The following is a 27,278-nucleotide window of genomic DNA, read 5'->3' on the forward strand; positions in this document are numbered from 1 at the left end:
GATTAGAAGTCTTTGATCTATTGATAAACCCAGTTATGTGGTTTTCAGCTGCAAACCCCTCAAATTATATAACTTTGCCCATGGAGTTGACCAGGTACCACCCAATGATTTGGCAGCAATATGAATCTCTCCATGGTATTGACTGTCTGTGAAGATCCTTGTTCCCTTGTCCATTACTATAACAGAGGTTTGATGGCTGCAATAGATACTATTGCTCTTGTTCATATATGTTCTCTCAAACCACATCGCCAGGCTGTTTGGTTTTACAGCAGTGTAGGGGGGCTGAAGAAGAGGGGTCGTGCACTTGAAAGTCAACGGAGAAAAATAAACCACCTGGTAAAGGAGAAACTAATGCTAATCAAGCATATTGAAGAATTCCAATTCACAATCTTCTGCAAGAAAACAGAATTCCTGTCAAGTGAGATCATGGCAGCAAACAATAGGCCAGCTCATCTTTTCCATACTGTGGACATGCTTTGCAAACCAGCACATATGATGCAACCCTCCCCCAGTCAAGATGCTTTGCAGATAAAGGGGGTCATTCCAACCCGTTCGCACGCAGCGGTTTATCGCTGCGGTGCGAACGGGTGCGGAATGCGCATGCGCGGCGGCCGCAGTGCGCGACGTTGCCCGGCGACAGGGGTCGCCGGGTTACGTCGAGGCTTAAGAAGAAAACGGTCGCAGGACGGGCCGCAAGAAGATTGACAGGAAGAGGGCAGTGCAAGGCGGATAACGGAACGTTTGGAGCCGTTTTCGGGAAGTGGTGAGTAAAACGCAGGCGTGCCCAGGAGAACGGAGGGCGGAGGAGTGACGTCAAAGCCGAGCCCATCATCGCTGGATCCATTGCACAGGGTAAGTAGGTATAGGCCTAGTCTTGTTTTGTGTGACATTTTTTTAGCTTAGCAGGGCTGCACAAGTGATCGCAAAGCTAAAATACACTCCCCCATAGGCGTGGACTAGTTGATCGCAGCAGCAGCAAAAAGTTGCTGGCTGCAATCAACTCGGAATGACCCCCTAAGTCTCCTTCGTCCGGTTTGTAATCCCAAATGTGCCAACAAATGAGTGCCAAGGCTCCAAGACTGCAAGTGTAAGCCATCTACCTTCATGGACCAGCTTTGTCACTCCGAATGCAGAAGATAATGTTTATATTATCCAAGGGTTGAGTCCCAAAATATATGATCTGGACCCTGCCCCAGCCAAGCTTCTAATATTGTCTGTTGACATAAGTGGCCCAGTATTAGCCAAAATAGTGCGGTGCTCTTTGCAAACATTCATTGGAGCAGAACAACTAAAGAAAGCAATTGTCAGACCAGAGGCGGAACTACCGCTAGTGCAACCAGTGCGTTGCACTGGGGTCCGCCTCTGTCCAGGGGCCCAAAGCATGTAATGAGTCAAACTGATTCATTACATGCCGCTGTGTGCTGCGGGCAACCGCTGCCCGCAGCACACAGCCGCCCGGAGAGGAAAGGAGCGCAGCGGTACGGGGGAGAAGGAGGAGGAGGGAGGTGGAGGAGGGAGCCGCGGCAGCGCTTTGTTACTGGTGGAGGCGCTGCTGCTGCTGCCCCTCTGCTTCACTATAGGCTGTCTTCCGAGAACAGCCTATAGTGAAGCAGAGGGGCAGCAGCAGCAGCGCCTCCACCAATAACACAGCGCTGCTGCGGCTCCCTCCTCCACCTCCCTCCTCCTCCTTCTCTCCTGCCCGGGAATCGTGACAAATGGGGAATCTGCCTGCCGCAATGTGTAAAAAGGGGGAATCTGCCTATCGTAATGTGTAAAAATGGGGAATCTGCCTGCCGCTATGTGTAAAAATGGGGAATCTGCCTGCCGCAATGTGTAAAAGGGGAATCTGCCTGCCGCAATGTGTAAAAAGGGGGAATCTGCCTGCCGTAATGTGTAAAAAGGGGGACGCTGTCTGCCGTAATGTGTAACAAGGGCACGCTGTCTGCCGTAATGTGTAAAAAGGGGACGCTATCTGCCGTTATGTGTAAAAAGTGTACGCTGTCTGCCGTAATGTGTAAAAAGGGGACGCTGTCTGCCGTAATCTGTAAAAAGGGGGACGCTGTCTGCCGTTATGTGTAAAAAGTGTACGCTGTCTGCCGCGATGTTTAACAAGGGCACGCTGTCTGCCGTTATGTGTAAAAAGTGTACGCTGTCTGCCGCTATGTGTAACAAGGGCACGCTGTCTGCCGTTATGTGTAAAAAGGGGGACGCTGTCTGCCGTTATGTGTAAAAAGTGCACGCTGACTGCAGTAATGTGTAAAAAGGGGGACGCTGTCTGCCGTAAGGTGTAAAAAGAGGAATCTGTCCGCTGTAAGGTGTAAAAGGGTCTCTACCTGGTGTAGTGGTGCTACTGTGCGGCGTAATTTGAATAATGGAGACTACTGTGCACCGTTTTATGAATTGGTATTATTTTGTGGCCACACCCCTTCCCCACGAAGCCACGCCACTATGTATTTTTGCCCCTGTTTTGCATGCAGGGGTGGGGCTCCGATGCCGTTTCTTGCACATAGTGCTAAAATGTCTAGTTACTGCACTGTTGCTAGGTATCCATTTCTCTGGCCCTGAGCAGGTCCTCCTCACCAGACCCTCTCCAGGGGTGAGGGGGTGGACTTGGATGGGATGGGGGGGGGGGGGGAGCAAAGCATTTTGTCGCACCTGGGACCACCGCTCGCTAGTTCCGTTACTGTGTCAGACCTCTAAAAACACAAATGTATAAATACCTTTATTTATTATTATTAACAGTTTCTTATATAGCGCAGCATATTCCGTTGCTCTTTACAATTGGAAGGACAGTAATAGACCTCTGCTGCATGATCAACTACTAGTATCAGCAATAGCACCAGCCCCTTGCTAGGTGCAAGAGATCCATCAGAAACAGGCTTTCCGACTCCTTACGCGTGACTCAGAATAGCACGCAGCTTTAGCAACAAGCCCACAACTGCTTTTCTCCTAAAATACAGTATTGGTAAATTGAAAGTAAGGGTGTTACCAAAGGCAGATATACTCTATGATGGCATCAGGCGATGCAACAATGCGGGACACCTCCTCCCTCTCCAAGACACACGCAGCCCCCTTCTGAGCACCTCATGCACAGTGAATGTATGCATCATAGACCACGGACATTCGGAAGAGGCTACAGCGGCATCTCCGCCCTCTGACCCAGTGTCGGACTGGGTCATGAAGGGTCCACCGGGGAATGCAGTGGTAGGGGCCCATGTTTAGTGGTGTGGTCAGCTGCTACATTGGTTTGCCAAACTATTAAAGAGTGCATGGGCTGGTCCCCTTTATAAATATATGAATACTGCTAGTGCGTGCATGATAATGTACCAGATAAATATTGGCAATGCACTGTAGAGAATACACCATAGTCCTGTGCAGTATAATGTAACATATGTATAATGTATAATTCAAGAACACAGTTTGGAACCTGATTCCCAGAGGAGGAGGTGGGGTTTCCCCTGTACCCCTGTGGACCAGTCCAACCCTGCCCTGACCAGATTTTTGCCACGCCATGCACTGTTGTACCCCTGCCAGTGATGTCACAACAGAATTTTTGCACTGCAGGTTTGTACTTCTGCACATCCCTAAATGAGCCTTAATATCTCTTTCTTATTACACTTATTTATCATATGCAATATATGTATCATTCAAATTTATCCGTGCTGATTTCTAATAGTAGTTACTGGCAATTCTGGCTTAAAGGATTGCACATACCTCCCAACTTAAGGGCCCCCATACATCAGCCGCCGCTTTTCCCCAACCCGCCGACACCGTCGGCAGTTCCGTACTCAGCAATGATCAGTGGTGATCTATCTGGGAATCTGGGAAATTAAACATGTTAAAAATGTCCGAAAACATCTGGGATTGGTGAAACAGGATTTTTCAACATGTTTAATGTTCCCGATTCCTGACCCGACGGTTGTGGGAACTGGACATTGCCCCAATACATCTCTGATATTTGGGGACCTTTACGCGAGACACTTCTGATTTTAGGTGACTGTTCTGTCATCCCAGCTGCCAGGACTTTTGTCACAACTGCTAGGACTGTTGGGAGTTGTATGTAGCTTCCAAACTCAAAGTGACGTGACTAAGCTCCCAAAGTGACATAGTGGCTATGCTTCTTTTTGGAGTGGGTGTGCCTCCTGGGTATGCACTTTCCCTAGTAACAGACTTTATGATGCATCATCGCTTAGAAAGTTATAAAATGGAGAGTGAAAAAGTACCAGCCAATCAGCTCCTAACTGCCATTTTGCAAACACAGCATGTGACATGGCAGTTAGGACCTGATTGGCTGGCACTTTTTCACTCTCCATTTTATCACTTTCTAAGCGATGATGCATCTAGAGCCAACAAATTGTGAGGGTAAATATACGTACTGCAAGGACATTCTCAATTACAAGTTTATAGGCCTACAATTATCAAAGCTTGGAGAGTGATAAACTACCAACCAATCAGCTCCCAACTGTCAATCAGCTGCAGCTTTGCGTTCATTGGCTGTTGGTGATCACAAGAAGTCGATGTCCACTGCAACAAGTCATTTAAATGGAGCCCTCGAGGCGTTTATGACACCGAGGGAAGAGTACAGTTTTATTGCTGAATTTCCTCAGCAACCGTATTTTAAATAGCAACTTTACTCTGCAATTAGAGTTTTACTTAGGCTGTACTATTTAGATTGTTAAAAACTGCATGACAGGCACACGTTAATGAGCTGAGATAACCACGTTACCTGATGTACTAAAGTTAGACACGTTCTGCATATTTAGCAGGAAAACGTCTTACACTGTAGATGCTGCTAGCTCTTTGTAGAGTCAAGAAGCTGGAGAGAAAACCAGGCATCATTATTGCCGATAAGTAATCATCAAGACGTTATTTCAGGGGTTTAAGAGTGACTGCTATAAATACCCAGCAAGCCAAATGCATTTAGGAGGCCAATACTTATTAACCTACGCACAGTTTACAATACAGAACGCCGTTGAGCTATTGTCAGATCTACAATGTGGCATTTTGTTATTGTTTTTTTTTACAAAGGATCAGATACTCAAGACTGAATTAATTAAGGTTCTTACAGCATTCTTCCAAGCTAACTTCACCAGTGCGATAATGCCCTTAAAATGTTTCCTCTTTCAATATTAATAGTTATTTATCACTGGTTTATCACTTACTTATGCCTTCTCCAGGTTAATACATCTGCCCCAATATGTGGTCGGTCACATCAGTCCCTGGGGCAGATGTATTAAACTGGATAAGGCATAAGGAAGTGATAAACCAGTGATAAGTGCAAGGTGATAAACTCACCAGCCAATCAGCTCCTACAGCTCCTAACTGTTAATTTACATATTGGAGCTGATTGGCTGGCGCGTGTATCACCTTGCATTTATCATTGGTTTATCACTTCCTTATGCCTTATCCAGGTTAATACATCTTCCCCCCTGTCTCATGTGACTCAGCTTACGGTCTATGGGCCCTATTTAAATGCTCCCCCCCAACCCCCCCCCCCCCCCAAAAAAAAAAAAAAACGGGCCTGCTCCTGTTGCCGCTCGCAGCTGCAATTAGCTCCCTGCTGCAGATATTTAACCATACTTACCTACTTCTTGTCTCCTCTACGGGAGAGGCCCAAAGCGGTGACGCTGCTGGGCACTTTTGAGGGTGGGGTCAGGCTATCCCGTCATTAGGTGATTTGCATCATTTAGTCCGCCCCACATAGAGCCGCAACTCTGACATTCATCTTCCCATCCCACCTACTCTTCTGGGGGTGCAGGGGACTACCCAAAAAAATCTGAAGTTTTCCGCAATTTCCGGGAGATTAGGCAAGTATGTATTTAACACTACCTTCCTGTGCAGCGAGAGGTAGTGTTATTTTACCAGGCAGTGTGTGATTTTCTGTCCTCTGGATGACGATGACTGAAGAGGATCAGCGGAAGGGAGGGGGCCGGAAGGGAACGGAGTACCTGGCGAGTTTTGACCTTCACAATGAGTGGTAAGTCACAGACAGCGCTGTTTGAGAAATACAAAGCCCATACTGTTTGCAGACAAGCACTGGTCACTAAAATGTGACATAGGGGGCTGCTCGGAGATGGACGTAGTCTTGAGAAAAGCGCAAATGGGCACAATCGCAAATGGCCACATTGCACGTGCGTGGGATTTCATTATGCGATCACATCCTGGAAGGATGCGATCACAAAATGACTGCAGACTAGTACGGTGTACTGCGCTGCAAGTTAAGATGCTCAATTACAATAATGTAATTCAAAGTGGACTAAATAAGCGCTAATAGTATGTGTTAGAACCAAGTAAGCTGAAAAAAAGGGGGTTAAAGCATTTAACAACAATAGCATAAAAACTCTGAATAACCCCATAATGCGGCATCTGCTTTATTAGATACCGGAAAGGTGCTCAAGAACCTCTGACCATTAGAGAGACATAACTAGTGATGTGCACCGGACATTTTTCGGGTTTTGTGTTTTGGTTTTGGATTCGGTTCCGCGGCCGTGTTTTGGATTCGGACGCGTTTTGGCAAAACCTCACCGAAAAATTTTTGTCGGATTCGGGTGTGTTTTGGATTCGGGTGTTTTTTACAAAAAACCCTAAAAAACAGCTTAAATCATAGAATTTGGGGGTCATTTTGATCCCATAGTTTTATTAACCTCAATAACCATAATTTCCACTCATTTCCAGTCTATTCTGAACACCTCACACCTCACAATATTATTTTTAGTCCTAAAATTTGCACCGAGGTCGCTGGATGGCTAAGCTAAGCGACACAAGTGGCCGACACAAACACCTGGCCCATCTAGGAGTGGCACTGCAGTGTCAGGCAGGATGGCACTTCAAAAAAATAGTCCCCAAACAGCACATGATGCAAAGAAAAAAAGAGGCGCACCAAGGTCGCTGTGTGACTAAGCTAAGCGACACAAGTGGCCGACACAAACACCTGGCCCATCTAGGAGTGGCACTGCAGTGTCAGGCAGGATGGCACTTCAAAAAAATAGTCCCCAAACAGCACATGATGCAAAGAAAAAAAGAGGCGCACCAAGGTCGCTGTGTGACTAAGCTAAGCGACACAAGTGGCCGACACAAACACCTGGACCATCTAGGAGTGGCACTGCAGTGTCAGGTAGGATGGCACTTCAAAAAAATAGTCCCCAAACAGCACATGATGCAAAGAAAAAAAGAGGCGCACCAAGGTCGCTGTGTGACTAAGCTAAGCGACACAAGTGGCCGACACAAACACCTGGCCCATCTAGGAGTGGCACTGCAGTGTCAGGCAGGATGGCACTTCAAAAAAATAGTCCCCAAACAGCACATGATGCAAAGAAAAAAAGAGGCGCAATGAGGTAGCTGTGTGACTAAGCTAAGCGACCCAAGTGGCCGACACAAACACCTGGACCATCTAGGAGTGGCACTGCAGTGTCAGGCAGGATGGCACTTCAAAAAAATAGTCCCCAAACAGCACATGATGCAAAGAAAAAAAGAGGCGCAATGAGGTAGCTGTGTGACTAAGCTAAGCGACCCAAGTGGCCGACACAAACACCTGGCCCATCTAGGAGTGGCACTGCAGTGTCAGGCAGGATGGCACTTCAAAAAAATAGTCCCCAAACAGCACATGATGCAAAGAAAAAAAGAGGCGCAATGAGGTAGCTGTGTGACTAAGCTAAGCGACCCAAGTGGCCGACACAAACACCTAGCCCATCTAGGAGTGGCACTGCAGTGTCAGGCAGGATGGCACTTCAAAAAAATAGTCCCCAAACAGCACATGATGCAAAGAAAAAAAGAGGCGCACCAAGGTCGCTGTGTGACTAAGCTAAGCGACACAAGTGGCCGACACAAACACCTGGCCCATCTAGGAGTGGCACTGCAGTGTCAGGCAGGATGGCACTTCAAAAAAATTGTCCCCAAACAGCACATGATGCAAAGAAAAAAAGAGGCGCACCACAGGTATAGAATGTAGATGGATAGTATACTTAATGACGACACAGAGGTAAGTACAGCAGTGGCCTTCCGTACTGCTATATATATATAGTATACTGGTGGTCACTGTGTCAGCAAACTAAAATGCACCACAGGTATAAAATGTAGATGGATAGTATACTTAATGACGACACAGAGGTAGGTACAGCAGTGGCCTTCCGTACCGTACTGCTATATATACTGGTGGTCACTGTGTCAGCAAACTGCAAAAATCAAAATGCACCACAGGTATAGAATGTAGATGGATAGTATACTTAATGAATGACGACACAGAGGTAGGTACAGCAGTGGCCTTCCGTACTGCTATATATAGTATACTGGTGGTCACTGTGTCAGCAAACTGCAAAACTAAAATGCACCACAGGTATAGAATGTAGATGGATAGTATACTTAATGAATGACGACACAGAGGTAGGTACAGCAGTGGCCTTCCGTACTGCTATATATAGTATACTGGTGGTCACTGTGTCAGCAAACTGCAAAACTAAAATGCACCACAGGTATAGAATGTAGATGGATAGTATACTTAATGACGACACAGAGGTAGGTACAGCAGTGGCCTACTGTACCGTAATGCTATATATTATATACTGGTGGTCACTGGTCAGCAAAACTCTGCACTGTACTCCTCCTATATAATATTATACTGGTGGTCCCCAGTCCCCACAATAAAGCAGCACACTGAGAACAGATATGGAGTGTTTTTCAGGCAGACAACGTATACTGGTGGTCACTGTCAGCAAAACTCTGCACTGTACTCCTGCTATATAATACAGCTGCTCCCCAGTCCCCACAATTAAGCAGTGTGAGCACAGATATATGCAGCACACTGAGCACAGATATGGAGCGTTTTTTTTCAGGCAGAGAACGGATAACTGGTGGTCACTGATCAGCAAAACTCTGCACTGTACTCCTCCTATATACAGCTGCTCCCCACAATTAAGCAATAGTGCACAGCACAATCAAGTTCAACAATAACGGAGAGGACGCCAGCCACGTCCTCTCCCTAACATTTCCAATGCACGAGTGAAAATGGCGGCGACGCGCGGCTGCTTATATAGAATCCGAATCTCGCGAGAATCCGACAGCGGGATGATGACGTTCGGGCGCGCTCGGGTTACCCGAGCCATACGGGAGAATCCGAGTATGGCTCGGACCCGTGTAAAAATGGTGAAGTTCGGGGGGGGTTCGGTTTCCGAGAAACCGAACCCGCTCATCACTAGACATAACTGCACATCATCGTACCTGTGTACTGGACAACAATTATATTGGGGGTCATTCCGAGTTGATCGCACATAGCAACTTTTTGCTGCTCGTGCGATCAACTAGACGCTGCCTATGGGGGAGTGTATTTTAGCATAGCAGGGCTGCGATCGCTTGTGCAGCCCTGCTATGCTAAAAAAGTTTTGTGCAGAACAAGACCAGCCCTGCACCTACTTACCCAGTGCGATGGATCCAGCGATGAAGGTCCCAGCTGTGACATCAGACATCCGCCCTCCAAACGCCTGGACACGCCTGCGTTCGGATCTCCACGCCCCGGAAAACGGTGAGTATCCACCCTGAAACGCCTCCCCGCTGTCAATCTTCTTGCGATCGCGCTAACGATCACTTTCTTCTTTCTTCTGGTCGTTGCCCGGCGGTTTTTGGAGGTTTTTGTGCATGAGAAAGATGTACTAGGAGGGTTTTAGCATTTTAAATGATGCAGAACAGAAAAAGCAGTTGTCGCATGTTAGGTAAGTGATTTGAAACATGGGGATAGAGACAGTGGGGTAAATTTACTAAGATGGGAGTTCTATTTAAGATAGGATGTTGCCCATAGCAACCAATAATTTATCTAGCACCTTCTAGAAGATACCTGGAATCTGATTGGTTACTAGGGGCAACATCCCATCTTAAATAGAACTCCCATCTTAGTAAATTTACCCCAGTGTCTGTGATGCATACAGTATATGGCGTAACGCCGTCACATATGCAGCAGCTGCAGACCACAGCGCATCTTGGCCCTCATTCCGAGTTGTTCGCTCGCAAGCTGCTTTTAGCAGTATTGCACACGCTAAGCCGCCGCCTACTGGGAGTGAATCTTAGCTTAGCACAATTGCGAACGAAAGATTCTCTAAATTGCGAATAGAAATTTCTAAGCAGTTTCTGAGTAGCTCGATACTTACTCTGCCACTGCGATCAGTTCAGTGCTTGTCGTTCCTGGTTTGACGTCACAAACACACCCAGCGTTCGCCCAGACACTCCCGTTTCTTCAGCCACTCCCGCGTTTTTCCCAGAAACGGCAGCGTTTTTTCACACACTCCCATAAAACGGCCAGTTTCCGCCCAGAAACACCCACTTCCTGTCAATCACACTACGATCACCAGAACGAAGAAAAAACCTCGTAATGCCGTGAGTAAAATACCAAACTTCTTAGCAAATTTACTTGGCGCAGTCGCACTGCGGACATTGCGCATGCGCAATTAGCGGAAAATCGCTGTGATGCAAAGAAAATTACCGAGCGAACAACTCGGAATGAGGGCCCTTGATTGTAACTGGAACTGCAAACATACACTCAGTCACTCTATTCAGTAGTAACTTCTGCCCATTGTGTACCCTACCGAGCAGTGGCCCCCAGGTCTGCAATATGTCAGCTATTGCAGTTGTGTGCTTTTTTCGCTTCCTGAATCAGGCCCAATATCTGCATCAGCAGGTAACCCTTTCCTGTCCTGACGACTCATTTTGACTCTAACATTTGCTTTAATTTTATTATTTATTTCACTGTGTCCAAAAACAACCCCCAAACCTATTATCGCTGTTTCATTACTTTTTAAACTTTTTTGGAGATATTAATATTACACATCCTTGTGTATGAACCGTAGCAGCCTACTGCCAGCTAGTGGCACAAATGGCAACACTGTAATAGAAAAAAAGAGAAAATAAACCCTGTGAAAACTGACAGCTGGTAATGTATATGCTAAGTGACAGCTCGCACTGTGCCAATGTCTTTAAGTAGAACAGAGTCTGTACTGTCAGTGAGCTCTGCTGTCTCCTCTTGCAGTGGGATGCTGAGTACACTGTACCTCTCAGGTACAGTCGCACAGAATGCATTGCAGACTGATTTAAAAAAAATAATAATAATAATATGGAAACACCATTTGTTCTTTATTTTTACATTGTGAATATGGGGGAAGATTGGTGAGGAGTTACAGGTATAACCATATTATGATAACAAAGGGGATCACAGGCGCACTATGAGGGTACAGGCCCAGGGGGTCCAGACCACAGCCGGATGTCCCCTTTGGAAGGGGTGACAGTATCTGCAGCTTCTATTAATGAGTGGAAGCCAGCAGTGAAGCTAAAGTTTCCGGGGGGCAGCCGAATGCACGCCCCCTGAGTGAGGAAGATGGGGGAGTGGCCTCATGGCCATGCATCTTTTGCGGTACGTGCAGGGGTGTGTGCTCTGTTTTGTGCACCAGGTGATACCACACCCTGTGACGCCTCAGAGGGAGAGAATTACTAAACCTGCTGAAGAGTACAAGTGGAAGTATTGCTTATAGCAACTAATCATATTCTGGCAATCAACAATCCCAATTCACACAACCAAATTTAGGGGGAGGTGTATCAAGCAGTGGAGAAGTTGCTCTTAGCTACCAATCAGCTTTGAGGTAGTAGTTATCATGAACATTCAATAAGACGATAGGTAGAATCTGACTGGTTGCTATGGACAATTTCTCCACTCTTTACACTACTTGATACATCTCCCTAATAAATTCTTCTGGGAGAGAAAACCAGCCTCCCAGATCCTGCCTACTTCCCCAGAGAAGTGAGCAGTCCGGGCCTTGATGACACACACTGCCATACATTTTATATATAAATGATGGTCCCATGGACAGTCGGCTGCATATTTGTGAATGACCATCGAAAGTTCTTATGTGCTATTGTTACAAGTACTAATTTATTCCTGCAAGGGTTAGGCTGCAGGAGGGGAGGGTTAGGCAGTGGGGAGGGTAAGGGTAATGCTGCAGGAAGGGAAGGTTAGGGTTAGGCTGCAGGAGGGGAGGGTTAGGGTTAGGCAGCGGGGAGGGGAGGGTTAGGGTAATGCTTCAGGAGGGGACGGTTAGGGTTAGGCTACAGGGGGGGACGGTTAGGCTACAGGAGGGGACGGTTAGGGTTAGGCTGCAGGAAGGGAGGGTTAGGGTTAGGCTGCAGGAGAGGACGGTTAGGCTGCAGGAGAGGACGGTTAGGCTACAGGAGGGGACGGTTAGGGTTAGGCTGCAGGAAGGGAGGGTTAGGGTTAGGCTGCAGGAGGGTTAGGGTTAGGCTGCAGGAGGGGACAATTAGAGTTAGGTTGCAGGAGGGGAGGGTTAGGGTTAGGCTGCAGGAGGGGACGGTTAGGGTTAGGCTGCAGGAGGGAAGGGTTAGGGTTAGGCTGCAGGAGGGGAGAGCTACGGTTAGGCTGCAGAAGGGTAGGGTTATGTTGCAGGAGGTTAGGGTTAGGTTGCAGGAGGGGAGGGTTAGGGTTTGGTTGCAGGAGGGTAGGGTTAGGTTGCAGGAGGGGAGAGTTAGGGTTAGGCTGCAGGAGGGGAGACTTAGGGTTAGGCTGCAGGTGGGGATGGTTAGGGTTATGCTGCAGGAGGGGAGGGTTAGGGTTAGGCTGCAGAAGGGTAGGGTTAGGTTGCAGGAGGGTAGGGTTAGGTTGCAGGTGGGGATGGTTAGGGTTAGGCTGCAGAAGGGTAGGGTTAGGTTGCAGGAGGGTAGGGTTAGGTTGCAGGAGGGGAGGGTTAGGTTGCAGGAGGGGAGGGTTAGGCTGCAGGTGGGGATGGTTAGGGTTAGGCTGCAGGAGAGGAGCGTTAGGGTGACAATACTTACCAAAATCTGTTGGAATTTCACTGCTGGGATTCTGATCGCCGGCATGCTGAGAGCAGGGATACTGTGCCCAACCTGTGTACAATATTACATAGGCTTTGTAGACTATTATAACATCAAAGCTGACTATCTGGTATTAAGCAGACTGCAAAATCCTATGGCTTGTATGTCAACTGATAGGCTGAACTCCCCTCTGCTGCTGACACTATTCCCATACATAGGGGCTATAGGAATAATACTTACATGCCTATTTATCACAGCCGTATCTTTGATGCAGTAGGCATGTGATAATATTATCTAAACCGTCGCGACGGGGAGGGTGGTGCTGGCAGCGGTGGTAGCGGCCTATTTATAAAAGTGCATATGGAAGTGTTTTTGAGGGGAGGCCTGTGGGTACCCGTAAATATTAAGTATCCCCTGGATGGATGCATAGTGGACCACAGCACATATTGCTGCAATCCCCTGTGATCGCAAAAGCACCCACCATAGGTTTCTATGGGGGCTGAGTCAGTGTTGACTTTTCCAAGTTCCGGAATGGCGTTTGCCTTTGTAGCCTATACCAGGATATATCCGATAATTAATAAATATACGCCAAGTACTGCAACCATACAGGAAGAATAATGTTGTACATATATCTGGATTGTAAAGTGCAATAAGACACAATGCTGTAGGTACATACACAAGCTCAGTGCTTAATGCTGGCAGTGCTGGGCTACGTACACCAGTGCCACCGCATGAGGCTACTGAGAGGTGAAGACCTACTGCTCACACGGGATACTTAGCCGGATGGTCTCCAGATTCATGTTGTATCAATCGTAATGGGGCTCTTTCAGGACTGTACACCACTTAACATACTGTAGTTGTACATTCATAAGATACCATCACTTATTATCATTTATTATGCATTTATTGTGGAAGAACAAGTCTGAACGGGATCAATACGAAATCCCGCTGGACGGGATCCCGGCAGTCGAAATACCGACACCGGAATCCCGACCAGCACAATCCCGACAGAGGTGGCGAGTGGAACGCAGCCCATTGCGGGCTCGCTGCGCTCGCCACGCTGTGGGCACGGTGCCTCGCTACGCTCGGCACACTAATTTATTCTCCCTCTATGGTTGTCGTGGACACCCACGTAGGGAGAATATGTCGGGATTGTGCCAGTCGGAATTCCGGTGTCGGTATTTCGACCACCGGGATTCCGTCCGGCGGGATCTTGACCGCATCCTGTCTGAACGGGATGCGCTCAATTTGCCGACTGTTGGGATCCCAGTGGTCAGGAAAACGACGATGGAATCCCGACAGCAGACACTACTGCCAGCCGGTATCCCGACAAAACAGGACTATTCCTACTCGTGAGTGTCCACGACACCCATAGGGGTCAATCCAATTAGCTGCGATATCTTCACAGCTGCGAATCATCGCGGCAGGGGCCGCACTTTATGGCGGGCTGAATTTGCACAAACTGCTCGCCACCCCATAGAGGTCCGAGCAATTTTATTCAAATTAGGGCTGATTCGAGCCCCCGAAGGGTGCAAGATCAGTTGTCACTGCCGACGTTTAAGCACCGTTGCAACGGCACGTCGCACCCTTCGCAGCTAACTGGATTGACCCCATATAGTGGGAATAGATCCATTATTACATATAAGCCTGTTCTACAAAATGATGAAAAAATAAGAATTTACTTACCGATAATTCTATTTCTCGGAGTCCGTAGTGGATGCTGGGGTTCCTGAAAGGACCATGGGGAATAGCGGCTCCGCAGGAGACAGGGCACAAAAGTAAAGCTTTCCGATCAGGTGGTGTGCACTGGCTCCTCCCCCTATGACCCTCCTCCAAGCCAGTTAGGTACTGTGCCCGGACGAGCGTACACAATGGCCCTCATTCCGAGTTGTTCGCTCGTTCTTTTTCATCGCATCGCAGTGAAAATCCGCTTAGTACGCATGCGCAAAGTTCGCACTGCGACTGCGCCAAGTAACTTTACTATGAAGAAAGTATTTTTACTCACGGCTTTTTCTTCGCTCCGGCGATCGTAATGTGATTGACAGGAAATGGGTGTTACTGGGCGGAAACACGGCGTTTCAGGGGCGTGTGGCTGAAAACGCTACCGTTTCCGGAAAAAACGCAGGAGTGGCCGGAGAAATGGTGGGAGTGCCTGGGCGAACACTGGGTGTGTTTGTGACGTCAACCAGGAACGACAAGCACTGAACTGATCGCACAGGCAGAGTAAGTCTGGAGCTACTCTGAAACTGCTAAGTAGTTAGTAATCGCAATATTGCGAATACATCGGTCGCAATTTTAAGAAGCTAAGATTCACTCCCAGTAGGCGGCGGCTTAGCGTGTGTAACTCTGCTAAATTCGCCTTGCGACCGATCAACTCGGAATGAGGGCCAATAAGGGAGGAATTTTGAATCCCGGGTAAGACTCATACCAGCCACACCAATCACACCGTACAACTTGAGATCTAAACCCAGTTAACAGTATGATAACAGCGGAGCCTCTGAAAAGATGGCTCACAACAATAATAACCCGATTTTTGTAACTATGTACAAGTATTGCAGATAATCCGCACTTGGGATGGGCGCCCAGCATCCACTACGGACTCCGAGAAATAGAATTATCGGTAAGTAAATTCTTATTTTCTCTATCGTCCTAGTGGATGCTGGGGTTCCTGAAAGGACCATGGGGATTATACCAAAGCTCCCAAACGGGCGGGAGAGTGCGGATGACTCTGCAGCACCGAATGAGAGAACTCCAGGTCCTCCTTAGCCAGGGTATCAAATTTGTAGGATTTTACAAACGTGTTTTCCCCTGACTAAATAACCGCTCGGCAAAGTTGTAAAGCCGAGACCCCTCGGGCAGCCGCCCAAGATAAGCCCACCTTCCTTGTGGAATGGGCATTTACATATTTTGGCTGTGGCAGGCCTGCCACAGAATGTGCAAGCTGAATTGTATTACACATCCAACTAGCAATAGTCTGCTTAAAAGCAAGAGCACCCAGTTTGTTGGGTGCATACAGGATAACAGCAAGTCAGTTTTCCTGACTCCAGCCGTCCTGGAACCTATATTTTCAGGGCCCTGACAACATCTAGCAACTTGGAGTCCTCCAAGTCCCTAGTAGGTGCAAGGCACCACAATAAGCTGGTTCAGGTGAAACACTGACACCACCTTAGGGAGAGAACTGGGGACGAGTCCGCAGCTCTGCCCTGTCCGAATGGACAAACAAATATGGGCTTTTTTTTTGAGAAAAAAACCACCAATTTGACACTCGCCTGGTCCAGGCCAGGGCCAAGAACATGGTCACTTTTCATGTGAGATGCTTCAAATCCACAGATTTGACTGGTTTTAAACCAATGTGATTTGAAGAATCCCAGAACTACGTTGAGATCCCACAGTGCCACTGGAGGCACAAAAGAGGGTTGTATATGCAATACTCCCTTGACAAAGTTCTGGACTTCAGGAACTGAAGCCAATTCTTTCTGGAAGAAAATTGACAGGGCCGAAATTTGAACCTTAATGGACCCCAATTTGAGGCCCATAGACACTCCTGTTTGCAGGAAATGCAGGAATCGACCGAGTTGAAATTTCTTTGTGGGGCCTTCCTGGCCTCACACCACGCAACATATTTTCGCCACATGTGGTGATAATGTTGTGCGGTCACCTCCTTTCTGGCTTTGACCAGGGTAGGAATGACCTCTTCCGGAATGCCTTTTTCCCTTAGGATCCGGCGTTCCACCGCCATGCCAACAAACGCAGCTGCGGTAAGTCTTGGAACAGACATGGTACTTGCTGAAGCAAGTCCCTTCTTAGCGGCAGAGTCCATAAGACCTCTGTAAACATCTCTTGAAGTTCCGGGTACCAAGTCCTTCTTGGCCAATCCGGAGCCATGAGTATAGTTCTTACTCCTCTACGTCTTATAATTCTCAGCACCTTAGGTATGAGAAGCAGAGGAGGGAACACATACACCGACTGGTACACCCACGGTGTTACCAGAACGTCCACAGCTATTGCCTGAGGGTCTCTTGACCTGGCGCAATACCTGTCCCGTTTTTTGTTCAGACGGGACGCCATCATGTCCACCTTTGGTATTTCCCAACGGTTTACAATCATGTGGAAAAAACTTCCCGATGAAGTTTCCACTCTCCCGGGTGGAGGTCGTGCCTGCTGAGGAAGTCTGCTTCCCAGTTTCCATTCCCGGGATGAAACACTGCTGACAGTGCTATCACATGATTTTCCGCCCAGCGAAAAGTCCTTGCAGTTTTTGCCATTGCCCTCCTGCTTCTTGTGTCGCCCTGTCTGTTTACGTGGGCGACTGCCGTGATGTTTTTCCCACTGGATCAATACCGGCTGACCTTGAAGCAGAGGTCTTGCTAAGCTTAGAGCATTATAAATTTACCCTTAGCTCCAGTATATTTATGTGGAGAAAAGTCTCCAGACTTGATCACACTCCCTGGAAATTTTTTCCTTGTGTGACTGCTCCCCAGCCTCTCGGGCTGGGCTCCGTGGTCACCAGCATCCAATCCTGAATGCCGAATCTGCGGCCCTCTAGAAGATGAGCACTCTATAACCACCACAGGAGAGACACCCTTGTCCTTGGATATAGGGTTATCCGCTGATGCATCTGAAGATGCGATCCGGACCATTTGTCCAGCAGATCCCACTGAAAAGTTCTTGCGTGAAATCTGCCGAATGGAATTGCTTCGTAGGAAGCCACCATTTTCTACCAGGACCCTTGTGCAATGATGCACTGTTTTTAGGAGGTTCCTGACTAGCTCGGATAACTCCCTGGCTTTCTCTTTCGGGAGAAACACCTTTTTCTGGACTGTGTCCAGAATCATCCCTAGGCACAGCAGACGTGTCGTCGGGATCAGCTGCGATTTTGGAATATTTAGAATCCACCCGTGCTGTTGTAGCAGTATCCGAGATAGTGCTACTCCTACCTCCAACTGTTCCCTGGACTATGCCCTTATCAGGAGATCGTCCAAGTAAGGGATAATTAAGACGCCTTTTCTTCGAAGAAGAATCATCATTTCGGCCATTACCTTAGTAAAGACCCGGGGTGCCGTGGACAATCCAAACGGCAGCGTCTGAAACTGATAGTGACAGTTCTGCACCACGAACCTGAGGTACCCTTAGTGAGAAGGGCAAATTTGGGACATAGAGGTAAGCATCCCTGATGTCCCGGGACACTATATAGTCCCCTTCTTCCTGTTCGTTATCACTGCTCTGAGTGACTCCATCTTGATTTGAACCTTTGTAAGTGTTCAAAAAAATTTTAGATTTAGAATAAGTCTCACCTAGCCTTCTGGCTTCAGTACCACAATATAGTGTGGAATAATACCCCTTTTCTTGTAGTAGGAGGGGTAATTTAATTATCACCTGCTGGGAATACAGCTTGTGAATTTTTTCCCATACTGCCTCCTTGTCGGAGGGAGACCTTGGTAAAGCAGACTTCAGGAGCCTGCGAAGGGGAAACGTCTCGACATTCCAATCTGTACCCCTGGGATACTACTTGTAGGATCCAGGGGTCCTGTACGGTGTCAGCGCCATGCTGAGAACTTGTCAGAAGCGGTGGAACGCTTCTGTTCCTGGGAATGGGCTGCCTGCTGCAGTCTTCTTCCCTTTCCTCTATCCCTGGGCAGATATGATCTTATAGGGACGAAAGGACTGAGGCTGAAAAGACGGTGTCTTTTTCTGCAGAGATGTGACTTAGGGTAAAAACGGTGGATTTTCCAGCAGTTGCCGTGGCCACCAGGTCCGATGGACCGACCCCAAATAACTCCTCTTCCTTTATACGGCAATACACCTTTGTGCCGTTTGGAATCTGCATCACCTGACCCCTGTCGTGTCCATAACATCTTCTGGCAGTTATGGACATCGCATTTACTCTTGATGCCAGAGTGCAAATATCCCTCTGTGCATCTCGCATATATAGAAATGCATCCTTTAAATGCTCTATAGTCAATAAAATACTGTCCCTGTCAAGGGTATCAATATTTTTAGTCAGGGAATCCGACCAAGCCACCCCAGCTCTGCACATCCAGGCTGAGGCGATCGCTGGTCGCAGTATAACACCAGTATGTGTGTATATACTTTTTATGATATTTTCCAGCCTCCTGTCAGCTGGTCCTTGAGGACGGCCCTATCTATAGACGGTACCGCCACTTGTTTTGATAAGCGTGTGAGCGCCTTATCCACCCTAAGGGGTGTTTCCCAACGCGCCCTAACTTCTGGCGGGAAAGGGTATACCGCCCATAATTTTCTATCGGGGGGAACCCACGCATCATCACACACTTTATTTAATTTATCTGATTCAGGAAAAACTATGGTAGTTTTTTCACATCCCACATAATACCCTCTTTTGTGGTACTTGTAGTATCAGAAATATGTAACACCTCCTTCATTGCCTTTAACGTGTGGCCCTAATAAGGAATACGTTTGTTTATTCACCGTCGACACTGGATTCAGTGTCCCTGTCTGTGTCTGTGTCGACCGACTAAAGTAAACGGGCGTTTTAAAAACCCCTGACGGTGTTTTTGAGACGTCTGGACCGGTACTAATTGTTTGTCGGCCGTCTCATGTCGTCAACCGACCTTGCAGCGTGTTGACATTATCACGTAATTCCCTAAATAAGCCATCCATTCCGGTGTCGACTCCCTAGAGAGTGACATCACCATTACAGGCAATTGCTCCGCCTCCTCACCAACATCGTCCTCCTACATGTCGACACACACGTACCGACACACAGCACACACACAGGGAATGCTCTGATAGAGGACAGGACCCACTAGCCCTTTGGAGAGACAGAGGGAGAGTTTGCCAGCACACACCAAAAACGCTATAATTATATAGGGACAACCTTATATAAGTGTTTTCCCTTATAGCATCTTTTGTATATATTTCTAACGCCAAATTAGTGCCCCCCCTCTCTGTTTTAACCCTGTTTCTGTAGTGCAGTGCAGGGGAGAGCCTGGGAGCCTTCCCTCCAGCCTTTCTGTGAGGGAAAATGGCGCTGTGTGCTGAGGAGATAGGCCCCGCCCCTTTTTCGGCGGCCTCGTCTCCCGCTCTTAACGGATTCTGGCAGGGGTTAAATATCTCCATATAGCCTCCGGAGGCTATATGTGAGGTATTTTTAGCCAAAATAGGTTTTCATTTGCCTCCCAGGGCGCCCCCCTCCCAGCGCCCTGCACCCTCAGTGACTGCCGTGTGAAGTGTGCTGAGAGGAAAATGGCGCACAGCTGCAGTGCTGTGCGCTACCTTTAGAAGACTGAGGAGTCTTCTGCCGCCGATTCTGGACCTCTTCATATTTCAGCATCTGCAAGGGGGCCGGCGGCAAGGCTCCGGTGACCATCCAGGCTGTACCTGTGATCGTCCCTCTGGAGCTGATGTCCAGTAGCCAAGAAGCCAATCCATCCTGCACGCAGGTGAGTTCACTTCTTCTCCCCTAAGTCCCTGGTTGCAGTGATCCTGTTGCCAGCAGGACTCACTGTAAAATAAAAAACCTAAGCTAAACTTTTCTAAGCAGCTCTTTAGGAGAGCCACCTAGATTGCACCCTTCTCGGCCGGGCACAAAAATCTAACTGGCTTGGAGGAGGGTCATAGGGGGAGGAGCCAGTGCACACCACCTGATCGGAAAGCTTTACTTTTGTGCCCTGTCTCCTGCGGAGCCGCTATTCCCCATGGTCCTTTCAGGAACCCCAGCATCCACTAGGACGATAGAGAAAGTTACAAACAGCTGCTAGAAATAACCTGTATTCCAGAGAAAGACAAAAACTAGTCCAAATATTACATTGATTCATCCAGTACAATACAACTGACTCACTACATTCTCTCTCATAAGCAGTTTGTAGAGTTACTCCTATGGGGGTCATTCCGAGTTGGTCGCACGCAGCAACTTTTTGCTGCTCGTGCGATCAACTAGACGCCGCCTAAGGGGGAGTGTATTTTACCATAGCAGGGCTGCGATCGCTTGTGCAGCCCTGCTATGCTAAAAAAGTTTTGTGCAGAGCAAGACCAGCCCTGCAGTTACTTACCCTGTGCGATGGATCCAGTGATGAAGGTCCCGGAATTGACGTCAGACAACCGCCCTCCAAACGCCTGGACATGCCTGCGTTTGGATCTCCACGCCCGGAAAACGGTGAGTATCCGCCCCGGAACGCCTCCCCGCTGTCAATCTTCTTGCGATCACTTTCTTCTTTCTTCTGGTCATTACCCGGCGACGGCTGTCGCTGGGCAACGGCGTGCGTGCGCATTGCGGGCGCAGCGCATGTGCATTTCCGACCCATTCGCACCGCAGCGATGAACCGCTGCGTGCGAACGGGTCGGAATGACCCCCTATATCCAACCCCCACCCAGGGTTATCTCCAGTGTTCTATGCAGAACATAGATTAATGTTGTGTAAAGAGAACCACACTTTCAATTGTAGAGAACAAACCATCACTAGTTTCTATCTCCTTCCGTTACTTTTCTACATGCTATATCATTGTTATTGTACTTTATTTATTTACTTATTTATCGCAGGATAATAATAACAAGCCGACTACAGCCGATGACAGCGGAACACTCAAATGAAACTCTCTGTTCCGTATTTGTTAATAGCACAGTTTCATTAAAACTGAGGTAGCGAGAAGCAATTCAATTATGACATTCTCTACAGATTGGTAAACTTAATGCGACCCGCAGAATTTTACTATACACATTCATTAGTTCTTATGATTACGTTTCTCTGTTTGCACAGGTTGCAGACATTTAAATAATTGTAGTAATTGAAATGTTTCAGAATATGATTTTTATTGCCAGATAATTGCGTAAAGAAAAGAAAATACACAGAGAAACGGCCGGTGTACCGTCGATGTCATTTAAATTCTATTTACTATTTATTTATTAACGGTATCTTATATAGCGCAGCAAATTCCATTGCGCGCATTCTATGCCGTTATATGTCAGTAAGACGACGCGCCTCTGAGCCCAAATATTATCCATATTCCTTTTTAACCATCTAATCACAAACACGTGTAGTATTTAGCTCAGAAATGTGACCGGAAATACCATTTACACAGCCTGGAAAAAAAAAAAGAAAAAGAATGAATGCAAAAATCTGCTTTGGAAAATAACGTTTTCCTTTTCCCGGAACATTCTCGGCTCTTATTTATATAAGATCTTCTGGAATACACATGGGGGGGGGGAATGGTGATTTCTGCTAAACGTCGGGACATGCTGCATTAAGATTAGAGTTGAGCGTTCCCAATAATCTGTGGAGTTTTATTTATTTATTTATTGCTGCATCTTTTTTTTTTCTCCCAAGGATGTATCTCGGAATTGGTTCGGAGTAATCAGCTTAACATATCCCCAGTAAGATCATCTCCAGTGCGAGAGGAGAAGTTTTTAAAATAAGCTACATCTCCCCTAATAGCTTTTCAATTGACTTTGTCTGTAAAGGGGAAAGAAAAACACATCAAGAAATCCACAATTTCAGGAATTCCAGCAATGAAAGGAAGTAAACTGTGGTTTATTTCAGGGATGTCATTACACGGACAGCTGGGGGTAAAATGGATTTAGCTCCTTTCTTATGTTTAGTTCAATGGCCTATGAAGCAAATGACATCGCCCCAGCTCAGTCCAATTGAAACGTGTGCAAATCCAACTGTTAACAACTGCTAAAAAGACAGGGACAGCTCTTCAGATCGTCCCAGCTTCAGAACATATACATCTTCCTATGGCACAATATGTGTCATTTCTAAAAGTGCAAATCTGCAAATGACACATTGTAACATCGTGCTCCTGATTTTATGGGATGTGCATGGAGTTTGACCTTTAAAAAAATAAGATTTTAAACCTACCGGTAAATCTTTTTCTCGTAGTCCGTAGAGGATGCTGGGGACTCCGTAAGGACCATGGGGATAGACCATACTTACCTACTCTCCCGGAAGCTGCGGGAGGCTCCCGTTTTTTGGGGTAGCCCCCCGCACCCCCGGAAGAGTGGGCAGGTCTCCCGGATCCTGCTCGCACCCTAGTGATGCGGGCAGGATGGAGAGATAACCTCCCGCATTCGCGGGTCCGTCGGGTGGAAAAAGGGTTAAAATGACGCAAATTGTGTCATTTTAGCCCCGCCCCCTTCCTGCAGACCCGCGAATCGCGACATTTTCCGAAGTGGGGGCGGGGCTTAGTGATGTCACAGTGTCCCCCCCCCAAGAAACCAGAGAGGAGAAATACAAAGTCGGTAAGTATGGGATAGACGGGCTCCGCAGGAGACATGGGCACTTTAAGAAAGACTTTAGGTATGGGTGTGCACTGGCTCCTCCCTCTATGCCCCTCCTCCAGACCTCAGTTAGATAAACTGTGCCCAGAGGAGACGGACAGTACGAGGAAAGGATTTTTGTTAATCCAAGGACAAGATTCATACCAGTCACACCAATCACACCGTATAACTTGTGATATATTAACCAGTTAACAGTATGAAACCAACATAGCATCAGTCCAAGACCGATGAAAACTATAACATAACCCTTATGTAAGCAGAACTATATACAAGTCTTGCAGAAGTAGTCCGCACTTGGGACGGGCGCCCAGCATCCTCTACGGACTACGAGAAAAAGATTTACCGGTAGGTTTAAAATCTTATTTTCTCTTACGTCCTAGAGGATGCTGGGGACTCCGTAAGGACCATGGGGATTATACCAAAGCTCCCAAACGGGCGGGAGAGTGCGGATGACTCTGCAGCACCGATTGAGCAAACAGGAGGTCCTCCTCAGCCAGGGTATCAAACTTATAGAACTTTGCAAATGTGTTTGAACCCGACGAAGTAGCAGCTCGGCATAGTTGCAGTGCCGAGACCCCTCGGGCAGCAGCCCAAGACGAGCCCACCTTCCTAGTGGAATGGGCCTTAACAGATTTTGGTAACGGCAATCCAGCCGTAGAATGCGCCTGCTGAATCGTGTTACAGAGCCAGCGAGCAATAGTCTGCTTTGAAGCAGGGGCACCAACCTTGTTGGACGCATATAGGACAAACAGTGCTTCTGTTTTTCTGACTCTAGCCGTTCTGGCCACGTAAATTTTCAAAGCCCTGACTACATCAAGGGACTCGGAATCCTCCAAGTCTCGCGTAGCCACAGGCACCACAATAGGTTGGTTCATATGAAAAGATGACACCACCTTACGCAAGAATTGAGGACGGGTCCGCAATTCCGCTCTATCCATATGGAAAACCAGATAGGGGCTTTTATGAGACAAAGCCGCAAATTCCGACACTCGCCTAGCCGAAGCCAAGGCTTATAACATGACCACCTTCCAAGTGAGATATTTTAACTCCACTGTTTGAAGCGGTTCAAACCAGTGCGACTTAAGGAAACTTAACACCACGTTAAGGTCCCAAGGCGCCACCGGAGGTATAAAAGGAGGCTGAATATGCAGCACTCCCTTTACAAAAGTCTGTACTTCTGGGACAGAAGCCAATTCTTTTTGAAAGAAAATGGATAAGGCCGAAATCTGAACCTTAATGGAGCCTAATTTTAGGCCCAAATTCACTCCAGTCTGTAGGAAGTGAAGGAAACGGCCCAGATGGAATTCTTCCGTAGGAGCATTCCTGGCCTCACACCAAGAAACATATTTTCGCCATATACGGTGATAATATTTAGCTGTCACGTCCTTCCTAGCCTTTATCAGCGTAGGAATGACCTCCACCGGAATGCCTTTTTCCGCTAGGATCCTGCGTTCAACCGCCATGCCGTCAAACGCAGCCGCGGTAAGTCTTGGAACAGACAGGGCCCCTGTTGCAACAGGTCCCATCGCAGAGGAAGAGGCCACGGATCTTCTATGAGCATTTCCAGCAGATCCGGATACAAGGCCCTTCGTGGCCAATCTGGAAAAATGAGAATTGTTCTCACTCCTCTTTTTCTTATTATTCTCAACACCCTGGGTATGAGAGGAAGAGGAGGAAACACATAGACCGACTGGAACACCCACGGTGTCACTAGGGCGTCTACAGCTACCGCCTGAGGGCCTTTTGATCTGGCGCAATACCTCTGTAGCTTTTTGTTGAGGCGGGATGCCATCATGTCTATCTGGGGCAGTCCCCACTGACTTGCAATCTGTGCGAAAACTTCCTGATGAAGTCCCCACTCTCCTGGATGCAGGTCGTGTCTGCTGAGGAAGTCTGCTTCCCAGTTGTCCACTCCCGGAATGAACACTGCTGACAGTGCGCTTACATGATTTTCCGCCCAGCGAAGAATCCTGGCGGCTTCCGCCATTGCCACTCTGCTCCTTGTGCCGCCTTGGCGGTTTACATGAGCCACTGCGATGATGTTGTCTGACTGGATCAGAACTGGTTGGTCGCGAAGTAAGGTCTCCGCTTGACGTAGGGCATTGTATATGGCCCTCAGGTCCAGGATGTTGATGTGAAGACAAGTCTCTTGACTTGACCAAAGACCTTGGAAGTTTCTTCCCTGTGTGACTGCTCCCCAACCTCGGAGGCTCGCGTCCGTGGTCACCAGGATCCAGTGCTGAATGCCGAACCTGCGGCCTTCTAGAAGGTGAGCACTCTGCAGCCACCACAGGAAAGATACCCTGGCTCTGGGGGACAGGGTGATCAACTGATGAATTTGTAGATGTGACCCGGTCCACTTGTCCAGTAGGTCCCATTGGAAAGTCCTCGCATGGAACCTGCCGAAGGGAATGGCTTCGTATGATGCCACCATCTTTCCCAGGACTCGAGTGCAGTGATGCACTGACACCTGTTTTGGCTTCAATAGGTTCCTGACCAGAGTCATGAGTTCCTGAGCTTTTTCTATCGGAAGATAAACTCTTTTCTGGTTTGTATCCAGAATCATGCCCAAGAAGGTCAGACGAGTCGTAGGAACCAACTGCGACTTTGGGATATTGAGAATCCAGCCGTGTTGCTGTAACACCTTCAGTGAAAGTGAGACGCTGTTCAGCAATTGCTCTCTTGATCTCTCTTTTATGAGGAGATCGTCCAAGTACGGGACAATTGTGACACCTTGCTTGCGCAGGAGCACCATCATTTCCGCCATCACCTTGGTGAAAATCCTCGGGGCCGTGGAAAGCCCAAACGGCAACGTCTGAAATTGGTAATGACAATCCTGTACCGTAAATCTCAGGTACGCCTGATGAGGTGGATAAATGGGAACATGAAGGTATGCATCCTTTATGTCCAGAGATACCATAAAATGTCCCCCCTTCCAGGCTGGCGATGACCGCTCTTAGCGATTCCATCTTGAACTTGAACCTTTTCAAGTATAGGTTCAGGGATTTTAAATTTAAAATGGGTCTGACCGAACCGTCCGGTTTCAGGACTACAAACAGGGTTGAGTAATATCCCCTCCCTTGTTGAAACAGGGGAACCTTGACTACCACCTGTTGAAGATACAATTTGTGAATTGCATTTAACACTATCTCCCTTTCCGGGGGAGAAGCTGGTAGGGCCGATTTGAAAAACCGGCGAGGAGACACCTCTTTGAATTCCAGCTTGTAACCCTGGGAAACAATTTCTATTGCCCAGGGATCCACCTGTGAGTGAACCCAGATGTGGCTGAAAACTCGAAGATGTGCCCCCACTGGGGCGGACTCCTGTAGCGGAGCCCCAGCGCCATGCGGTGGATTTTGTAGAGGCCGGGAAGGACTTCTGTTCCTGGGAACCAGCTGTGTTGTGCACCTTTTTTCCTCTGCCCTTACCTCTGGCAAGAAAGGACGCACCTCGTACTTTCTTGTTTCTTTGTGATCGAAAGGACTGCATTTGATAATGTGGCGCTTTCTTAGGCTGTGAGGGAATGTAAGGCAAAAAATTTGATTTACCAGCTGTAGCTGTGGAAACCAGGTCCGAGAGACCTTCCCCAAACAATTCCTCGCCCTTGTAAGGTAAAACCTCCATATGCCTCTTTGAGTCGGCATCACCTGTCCATTGCCGGGTCCATAGGACCCGTCTAGCAGAAATCGGCATAGCGTTGATTCTAGAACCCAGTAGACTAATGTCCCTTTGAGCATCTCTCATGTATAAGACAGCATCTTTTATATGCCCTAGGGTCAATAAAAATGGTATCCTTACCTAGGGTCTCAAGTTCCGCTGATAAGGTATCTGTCCATGCTGCCACAGCGCTACAAACCCAGGCTGACGCAATCGCCGGTCTGAGTAAGGTACCAGAATGTGTGTAAATGGACTTCAAGGTAACCTCCTGCTTGCGGTCAGCAGGATCCCTGAGGGTAGCCGTATCTTGGGATGGCAGCGCTACCTTTTTGGATAAGCGTGTCAATGCTTTGTCCACCCTAGGGGAGGATTCCCACCGTATCCTGTCCGTTGGCGGGAAAGGATACGCCATAAGAATCCTTTTGGGAATCTGCAGTTTTTTGTCTGGAGATTCCCAAGCTTTTTCACATAATTCGTTCAACTCATGTGAGAGGGGAAAGGTTACCTCAGGTTTCTTTCCCTTATACATGTGTACCCTTGAGTCAGGG

The 27,278-nt window shown here is 47.8% G+C and overlaps 1 protein-coding gene across 4 annotated transcripts in view; it reads right to left on the minus strand.

Moving 5' to 3' along the window:
* STON1 (stonin 1) overlaps nucleotides 1-27,278 on the minus strand; it is a 242,663-nt gene that overhangs the window by 104,754 nt on the left and 110,631 nt on the right. Inside the window, exon 1 of one of the 4 annotated variants that reach the window (XM_063918692.1) lies at nucleotides 12,820-12,895. The exons of the other annotated variants lie outside the window; for them this stretch is intronic. The gene's annotated coding sequence lies outside the window, so the exon portion shown is untranslated. Of the gene's footprint in view, nucleotides 1-12,819; nucleotides 12,896-27,278 lie in introns of those variants that run through there. 4 annotated transcript variants of the gene reach the window in all.

Source organism: Pseudophryne corroboree, chromosome 4, assembly GCF_028390025.1.
Source record: "Pseudophryne corroboree isolate aPseCor3 chromosome 4, aPseCor3.hap2, whole genome shotgun sequence".
Lineage (NCBI taxonomy): Eukaryota > Metazoa > Chordata > Amphibia > Anura > Myobatrachidae > Pseudophryne > Pseudophryne corroboree.